We start from the raw sequence: 9,908 nt of genomic DNA on the forward strand, positions 1-9,908 counted from the left end.
CTGCCCCCGGGAGGCTTGCAAGATAGCAACCAAGCTGCGCTGCATCCCGTGCTTGGCCTCGATGGCTGCGGCCTCGGCCTCGCGATGGGCTCGACGGGATTCTTCTAGCCGGGCGAGCTCGTTTGATATACGACCCTCTCGGGTCCTGATGTCGTTGGGCTCCTAGAGAATGCCTTGGAAGATGCGGTGCTCGCGCTTCTCCAAGTCACGCAACTGCTGGTGGGCCAAGGCGAAGGCACCAGGGTCTTCGAGGTAGGTAAGCTCCTCCAGGACCTGCGCCAGCGAGTCCGGCTCCGCCTGTGCGGAGTGTGTACCCTGGAGCTCCTCTCGGGAAGGGCCCCCGGGGCCATGGAAGGATAGGGGAAAGCCTAGAGTCATGGGCCGCGAGAGTCCCTGCCGGGGGATCCCGACGGATCTTCCTAGGAGGGACCTCCACGCCTGCCGATGGTGGCGGGGAACCTGAAAAAAAAAACAACGAAGGAGGTTGAGATAACCTCTTGGCTAAGAACAAGATCTAGGCAAGGATGGAGACCGGGGCAAGCACCTAGTGGGGCAGCTGGGGGAAGTTGGGCACGGCTTGGTTCTTCCCTTTGGGAAGTCTCGCCGGGACCCTCCCCGTCATTGCTCCCACCGGGAAGGCCCTTGGCCCTTTTCGTTGCGGTGCCGGAGGGACCGTGTCCTTGACGGGGATGCTTCGCCCCTGGCTGGTCTTCATCACTGTTTTGCAGGACGATGTGAACGTAATGTGGGAAGGTCAAGCGCGGATATAAAGGAGTGGATATTAAATTCTTTCTTTGAAGGAAGAGCGAAAAACCAAGAGCCCCCCTCAGCCCTTGTTGGCCCTAGGATGGGCGATGTGCTGTTGACGGACAGACCTACACGGTGAGCGTCTGGCAGGAGGTTGTCAAGGAAGGATAGTGATGGGGATACGCCCCGGGGGGGGGGGGCATCGCCAGATGAAGAGGGCCCAGGGCATGTCCAGTCGGCGGGCGACTGGACCAGGCGCCCTAGCGACTGAAGCCAGGAGCGACTGGATCTGCAGAAGGCCCATGAAGGAAGCGTAGTGGCCCAAGCGGCCTTATACCGCGGCCTTATACCTGTAAACCCTAGGTGGCTGCCTATATATAAAGCCACCAGGGGCACCCCTTGAGGGGGCATCTAATCATACAATCTCTTATTAGATTCAATCTCTCCCCCTCCGCCTTCGGCGGCTACCACAAAGCAAGTCGCCTAACGCTGGCGATATTATGATCATATAATGATTTATAGCAGGACGTAGCGATCCTCTACCGAGGGGACGTGAACATGGGTACATCGTGTGCCAATCTCGTTCCCGGATTCTCATACGGCGCCTTGCTCCACACCTCTCATGTGCTACCCCATAGCATCTACCGTGGTTAAAACCTCGACAGTGGCACCTACCGTGGGGCAAGCGGTGCTTGGAATTATAATCCGGGCGGGATCCCTCGTCTTCTTCAACAACCGCAATCTTGTGGCGGCGGACGATTTGCGGTGCTTACGTCTCCTGGGTAAGTGCGATGCACGGCCGCTTGCAACAAGGCGCATGTAAGGTGCGTTACTGGAAAGCTAATTCCACTCCTGATTGAACAGATGGATTCGGGATCTCATCTTCCAATTATTTAATTCAGTTATGCAAATACCAGATCGATTATAACCTAGGGAATGCGCATGTCTCTTCTCCATTAAGTAGAGTATTTAATTAGCCATAGATAATAATCCTCCTGCTGCGATGTGTGCGAGGAAATCCACTTTTGAGGCCGATTGACGCTGCCGGAGGAGGACCTGGGGACTCACGCCGCGTACATCATGAACATCTGCCTGGCCATGGCGGCAGCCCCCGACGGCATGAGCACGACGCTCAACGTCATCACTGGCATGCAGGAGCAGGACCGCCGCCTCTCCCTCCACGTGCCCAATGGCCTGTCGGCTTCGCTCGCTCTTAGACCGCAGATCAATTATCTCGAGCAGCATATTCACGAGACATTGACGGGGCTTCCAATTTCATCTTCATTGTCAGTTGAGTCGGCTCAAGTCGACCGCAGGCGACATCTATGTTAGTCGCTCATTAGTTTGGCCAGGAGCTTCCAGGATCGTATATTTAGCTTCCAATGGCCATATCTTAGAAGAGCTCTAAGCTCCCACGCTTGCGGGGCCTCTGGTTGATCGGGATGTCGCTGTCCTTGGCCCTACCCAGAGCTAAATTAGCAATTGGTAGCGGTGGATTTAGGAGGCGGTGTGGGGTCACAACGTCGGTTTGTTGACACGGTTCTTCTGCGTCTACACTATGGTTGCCTTGCGTGTCGCCGCTGGACGGGTTTCGCTGTTCCTCCTCCCTTTCTCCTCCCTCTCTTCTGAAAATTGTTCTCCTCTTTCTCCTTCTCGCCCTCGTGAGAAAATCGCTGCTGCCGCCCAAGATTATGCCCGCGTTCTGTAGGTGCCACTGAGCATTGGACGAGCTCCTCCTTGAAAACAGATGCCGATTCCGCGCCTATGCCTTGACCTTCCGCAGACCTGACTCCCGCGGCAGACCCTAATCGCGGCTCGATTCGCTGCCGTGCCGGTCAAAAGGTCGGTGGTGTCGCCTCCCGCAGCTCCTCTGACCTGCAGAAAGCCCCGCCCCGCGGCCTCCCTGACTCTTCTTCACCTTCTCTTCGAGGCCCCGTTCTCCCCTCTCATGAGAGCTCAGGCTGCAGCAGTTGCCGGTGAACAAATACTGCAAGGCCATCCTCTCCTGGTCGAGTGGCATGCCACGGCCATCATCGTCTGCAAGACCTGTAGCGGCAAGTCCACACACATCCCCAGGTAAGTGCTTCCTTCTCTCATACACCTCTCTCTCTCTCTCTTGCATCAATCCTATCGGGATAGGGGATGGCATGGCCAGGGCCGGTCCATACTTGTTTGGGGCCTTGAGGGCCAAACTGCAACTTGGGGCCCTCATTGACCATAAAGTATTTAAATTTCTTTATATTGCAATTGTAGAATAATAACCATCAAGTACAACCAGAAATTGCTGATCTCTAAGATGATCATTTCGGCGACACTAGGTCTTCATGAATTTGGTGTTCCTGAGTCAGCTAAGTTTTTATGCCCACTGAAATTAAGTATCACCGTCACCAATAATAGCACAGACTCATCTAAATTCTCAATTGTCTTTGGTTCAACATTATACGTGGCAAATTGCAAAAAATCCATAGAAGATCTACTGTTCTAAAATATTTTCCAATCACTACCTTTTGGGATTCTAATACTTCATCAGTCCTTTTCCTTTTCTTCCTTTGTCACATTGAGATAATTATTTTCTAGCAGACGTTTCACCAGCAAAGAGATAGATGTGCACTATATTGTAAGGGTAAGAAACAAATGCACCTAGATCGGAAGTTTAGGGTTAAGAATCATCCATCGAAAGTCAGCCAAAACCACACGCGTTCTCTGAAGTATTTGAGCTTTCTATCCTTCTCTAAGGGGTGTTTGGTGTGGCTTTTTTTGGCTTTTGGCTTTGGCAAAAGCCACCAAAAGCACCTAAATAGGTGCTTTTTTTGGCTTTTGGATTTTGGAAGCCAAAAACAAAGATCCTATTCTTTTGGCTTCCAAAATCCAAAAGCCAAAAAAAACACCTATTTAGGTGCTTTTGGTGGCTTTTGCCAAAGCCAAAAGCCAAAAAAAGCCACACCAAACAAGTGAACACCTCTGCGCTCTAGGATCAAGCATGAAATTAGAAATAAAAGACTGCTACAAATCATTGAAATAGTAGTTTTGCTATTTAACAGTGAGAGAGATAGGGAGAACGAGCAAATAAAATGGCCATTTGATGGAGGAAATGAACCATTCAGAATTGGAGAAGAAATGCTCTAGCCTTTGGGTAAACTGAATTGACGCATTGTCCATTATCTGTGGCCGCGGCCTCGGGAAGTAAGGAATAGCGGCGGGGTTATTTTGGGAGGCATACCGTCGAGAGCATGGCATATGATGATTTGTGGTTGGCCCTGGACTAATGTAGTTCAAATGTTGCAATTCATATTGACATTCACCTGTTTCCATTACAAGATTGTATGCATTGGAGCCTGTGCAATGCTTCAAACATTCAGTTGGCAGCTGATGTGAAGCTCCAATATGTGTCCAACTGGTATTTTATATTTTCCAATACCATTATCTCGGATACGGGAATTCACATATATGCACATACGGGAATGCACACATGCCTATATGGGATGAATAATAGGCAAGCAGCTTATATGTATGTACCTGCTATCGAATTTCCTCCAACATTTATGCCCAGAGAAAACTACACTTTTACCAAGAGAAAATTATACTTGTTGTTCCAGCTAAAACACCTCTATTTGATCAATCCCAAGAAAGAAATATTAGTCTTAACACTAGTAGAAAAAGAGGCTTCCATACGCCCCCTTTAGTCCCCAAAATATTCGAACCGCGACTAATGGGGTCTTTAGTCGCTGTTCGGGAGGTGAACCGAGACTAATGCTCCACCAACCGGGACTAAAGGGCTATGGTGGGCTACGGCCAGCGCAGGACCCTTTAGTCCCGGTTCGTATTACCAACCGGGACTAAAGGGTTTTCGGATTTTTTTGCTTCCCCAGGCACCTCCACCCCCCCCCCCCCCCGTGGATCGCCTTTTTTAACACTGTAAAATAGGAGAAAAAAATGATAGAAAATTCAAAAAATAAAAAAAATGGTAAAACAGCATTAACTTTTGCATACGACGTCGAAAAAAAACGTATAATATATCAAAATCATCGTGGGAAAAAGTTACATCCGAATTCACCAGGGTTTACCCGGTTAGCTAAATTTTAGATTCTCAAAATTCCAAATGAAAATACGAAAGCAGGAAGATTTTAGTTTTTGCTATAAATTACGGATTTTATATTTTTTAATTTTTTAAAAATAATTTTTTTAATTGCATCCAGCATAAAGATTACTATCATTTTTACCCAATTTTTAGATTTTCAAATTTTTAGGTTTTAGGTCTGGCAAAAAATAAAATTTAATTAATTAAAAAATTTAAAAATAATACAAATTAAAAAGTTAATGTTTATTTATTTATTCAAGATTATTATTACATCATTACTTTTGTTTATTAAAAGAATTATTTGAAATTCAAACAATAAAGAAATGTGACATCGACCAACATGTTAATATGATTGATATGATACTACTATCACATACATGCGCGCGAAGCACTTGGATGCGGAAGGGGATGGAACTCGGAAGTTAAGCGTGCTAGTGCTAGAGTAGTGGGAGGATGGGTGACCGAGCTGGAAGTTTGACCACGAGTATGTAATTTGACTAGAGATAAGTGTAGTTAGAGATAGAGACTAAACTATGCAAATAACTAAAATAATAGAAATTCTGAAAAAATAGAAAAAAAGTGGAGTGAAAAAAATAAAAAATAAATAAAATTAGAAAATTTTTACCTGGGGATATTTTTCGTCCCGACGGACGGAACCCACGTGGATGGACCTTTAGTCCCGGTTCGTAAGCAACCGGGACTAAAGGGGGGTCCTTTAGTCGCGATCCTTTAGTCCCGGTTGCACAACCGGGACTAAAGCCTGTTGTGAACCAGAACTAAAGGCCCTTTTTCTACTAGTGTAAATTCACCGGAATCACATATAATTGTTTGTGTCATATACCTGTACAGTATATACAAAGTGAAAGAACCATGATACTGCAATTGTTAACATGCTGGTGCTGATTACGCTTTCATTTGTTTTACCATTAATTTACGTGTATCATGTACCCTTACAACAAAGCATCGTACCATCCTTTATTACTTTTTTTTGAGGGACCATCCTTTATACTTAAATAATACGGAGTAGTGTGCATTGTGAAGTCAGGCTGGAGATAGTGCTAACGTCATCAGCGTTGGATATTACAACCAATGTTGATGGGTTCAAATTTTATGATCTGCACACAAGAAAGCTGCATCCAGTGATATCACTCGAGTTATAATTTGTGACGTTTCTATCTTAGATCTGTTAATGATTATACTGAATAATTGAGACCAGTGAGTTATATATTTTGTTGAAGTTCGCTTACTAGCAGCAAAGAAAAATTTACATGGTGCCACGCTAAAACCCCCGCTTCAATCTAATAGAAAGAAATCTTTAAAGATCTGCGGACTTCGAATATTATTTATCCTTAACAAATTCATGAAGCAGTATGGTGCCTCTACAAAGGCTGGGCACGATTTGGATTTAATTTTCAAATCTTGAAATGCTTAGATTTTCTAGCATACATAAATCAATTTGAACAAAAAAAAAGCATATCTGAATCACAAAGTTATCATCTTGGTTATTGTGTGGTGATAGATTATGATTTTATCGAGTCGTGTTTCTTATCTCTAAAGAGCTCTAAGATCCCAGGGATTTGGGGGTCTGTCCTTGCTCCACCGTTTTGCGAATTTTCGGTCGTTGGATCAGGAATAGATCATCAATATTTGCCGTCCTTTCAGTCGGTTCAGCAGCCACAGTCCACACCAGGTCTCAGCGTCGCCCCTTCCCTAAAAAAGGTCTCAACGCCGCCCCCAACTTCTCCCCGCACGGTGCTGCTCCATCGCCATACCGCTCGGACCCGTGCACTTGGAAAGGTGCAGCCCCTCCTCTGTGTCGCTTACGTCTGCCCCAGTGCCCCAGCTGCTGCGTCCTCGGTTATCCCTCATTTCCCTCTTGCGCCACCACACAAGTTGTCCCTAAAGAGGAAGGGGCCTTGCTCATCTTTGAATTGTGCGAGGTCGCGTTGACATTCCTGACCAGGGGCATGCTTGTGTGTGGTCATTGTTCTACTTTCCCACTGCAGGACGCTGCAGCTTTGCCTCCCACCACTGGCCGCTTCGCGTGAGGTTCCTTTCCGTCCGAGATGTGAGTAGATAGATACCTCCCTGCAGTTTCCACAATGGAGAAAGGGAGAAGAATGATCAGGAGTTTGTGAGAGACTCTTGGTCTGCTGTGTACGGGAGGTATTCGATCATGTATAACCTGACAGAGGTGCTGGATGAGTGCAGTGCAGATGTGCTTCAGTTCAGGCGCAATGTGGATGGCGATGACATATATACTCAATGGTGGTCCATTAGTGGATTCCAGGAGTGGAGATGGCCAGGATTTGATCTGAGTGCGCTGCAGAAGGAACTTCAGATGCTCATTCTGTACGTGGTTGAAGACTGTGGTTCACTGAGCAGTAAGTCCTTCTGGCCTCTTTCATATTCATCATAATCAGAATTCTTTAACATGCTCAATATAGGATTCCGTTTGTGATGTTGTAATTGGATTGTTTTCTATAGAGCTTTGGATATTATTTTGTACCAGCGTCTGAGAGTCGTAATTCTAGAACACCGGTATATGCTTGAATTACGAACCCATAAAAAACTTGAATTGCACTTGGTGTGGATGTCTCTTTGCTGAAAATTGCAGTATCCTTCACCAATTTTAAACAAGTGACAACGATCGTGCAAAAGTACCCACCCAAATTATTCCCCACATGCCTCACAGATGGCTAACAAGCGTGTATTTATCAATGTTGTTCATCGGATCCTTGACATTTCCAGTGTCGGGTTCCTCTCTATCTACAAGTGGAGAAACAAAGGAAAATCATGCAATTGTGTGAAACAAATATCTGTTGATCACAGGCTCTATGCTTACCTGAAGAGCTAACGTAGGTCTTTACTTCTGTTGCAGTAGGAGCAATAAGCAACGATGAATAGAGAGCTAAGATTGATCAAGATATCTAAAGGTAAACAGTAGGTAGATCAGTAGCTTAATTACTTAGATATTTTGTGTAGTCCAGAACATGAGTCTATTCTGAATGATAGTATTCGTCGCTTAATCATAGAGCCAGATGCACAACAAGATGCCATGCTCAATGATGGCCCATTAGTGGATTTCAGGAGTGGGGATGGCTAGGATTTGATCTGAGTGCGCTGGAGAAGGAGCTTCAGATGCTCATTCCGTACGTGGCTGAAGACTGTGGTTCACTGAGCAGTAAGTCCTTCTGGCCTCTTTCATATTCGTCATAATCAGAATTCTTTAACATGCTCAATATAGGATTCGGTTTGTGATGTTGTAATTGGATTGTTTTCTGTAGATCTTTGGATATTATTTTATACCAGCGCCTGAGAGTCGTAATTCTAGAACACCGGTATATGCTTGAATTATGAACCCATCAAAAAATTTAATTACACCTAGTGTGGATGTCTGTTTTCTGGAAACTGTATCATCCTTAAGCAATTTTAAATAAGTGACAGCGATCGTGCAAAAGTACCCACCCAAATTATTTCCCACAGGCCTCGCAGATGGCTAGCGAGTGTGTACTTATCAATGTTGTTCATCGGATCCTTGACATTTTCTATCTCGGGTTCCTCTCCATCTGCAAGTGGAGGAACAAGGGAAAATCATGCAATTGTGTAAACAAATATCTGTTGATGACAGGCTCTGTGCTTACCTGAAGAGCTGAGGTAGGTCTGCACTTCTGTTGCAGTAGGAGCAATAAGCAACGGTGAATAGAGAGCTAAGATTGATCAAGATATCTAAGATAAACAGTAGGTAGATCAGTAGCTTAATTACTTAGATATTTTGTGTAGTCCGGAACAGGAGCCTATTCTGAATGATAGTGTTCAGCGCTTAATCATACCCAACAGGATGGATCATTTCATCTCTTCAAATTGTTATCTTAGATATGGATTTCTGACATCCATTCTTATTGCATTGTCAGAGTATGAGAAAAAAATAGGTAGATGGGAAAGAGTAGAGCTGTATGGATATTTATTACCGACTGGAATTTTAGATGGTACATTCTAGAGTTATCAAATCGTATGAGATGTTTCTTTACACAGGCTAAATAGTTCGACTTATATACACTTGCGTTGTTTCGCCTATACAAACAAAAAATCCTTTATTTGACTTTCTACAATGGATGGTAATTCCATTTTATCACATTTGTTGAGACGCCCAATGAACCTACTTCTCGCAATTTTCCCAAAGAATCTGGTTTCACTTGAGATAATAATTGAGTAAACTAGGAGAAAAATCTCACATTTACTACCCGAAATGAAAATGTACCGAAGTACTACAGATTAATTTGGAGAATTGCACATATCAAGGAGTTCACAGTGTTCCACTTATAAAGTAGGATTACGTGCATAGTTGGCACTAATGCATCTTGATGGTCTCGTGTACTCATTAAGTATGAAAAATGTGCTGCCAAAAACTTTATTACAACTGAAACTCGGTCGACTGTCCTAATTTAAATCTTTAAAACTTAACAGTTTCATTGAATCCACTTGCTACTACTGAAAATAAATCCATGCTTTCAGTTAATAGAACTTGGAATGAAGTGGGAAGGTGACCTACCTACTGATTCCGTCATCAAGTTATTTCTTATTGTCTATTGCAAAATAAATTATGCTTCACTAGCTGCAATTGCAAGAATTTTCTTTTTTCGGACTTCTCATTCATGCCAACCGTCTAAGCCTTAGCGATTTCACTTTTATGCCATATGCTTTTCTTGTACATAAGTACTATCCGTCTATTTATGTGTAGCTGTAATGTAGTTGAATAGTAAGGTTCTGCATCTAGATTGTTTTCAAATAACAACAGATAATTTAGTTCATGTATGTTTTGCAAGGAATTACTTTCAGCTCAGAATTTCTAAAACAATGTTACAAAGTGGTATTTTTATGTAGACTCGCTAGAAGAAACAACCATATTTTGTTTTTTGGGTATTTGAAGTTACAAACAACTTAAGAATGAGTGGAGCGTTGCGTCATGGCCGTTCTGTGAATCAAGTTGTCTCGAGATTCTTTGTTCTACTATTCCTTGATTTTTTTTAAACAGAATCTATGTACTAATAAGTCACAATTTCTTTCCCATGTTAGTTGAGCG

At 44.1% G+C, this 9,908-nt stretch overlaps 1 long non-coding RNA gene across 1 annotated transcript; it reads left to right on the forward strand.

Annotated features, from left to right (window-relative positions):
* The first annotated feature begins 6,695 nt into the window (after positions 1-6,695).
* LOC124679298 lies at positions 6,696-8,158 on the forward strand. Its single transcript, XR_006994915.1, has 3 exons — positions 6,696-7,209; positions 7,707-7,761; positions 7,861-8,158. It is a non-coding gene; the product is annotated as an uncharacterized LOC124679298 (long non-coding RNA).
* The last annotated feature ends 1,750 nt before the right edge of the window (positions 8,159-9,908 follow it).

Source organism: Lolium rigidum, chromosome 7 (genome assembly GCF_022539505.1).
Source record: "Lolium rigidum isolate FL_2022 chromosome 7, APGP_CSIRO_Lrig_0.1, whole genome shotgun sequence".
NCBI lineage: Eukaryota > Viridiplantae > Streptophyta > Magnoliopsida > Poales > Poaceae > Lolium > Lolium rigidum.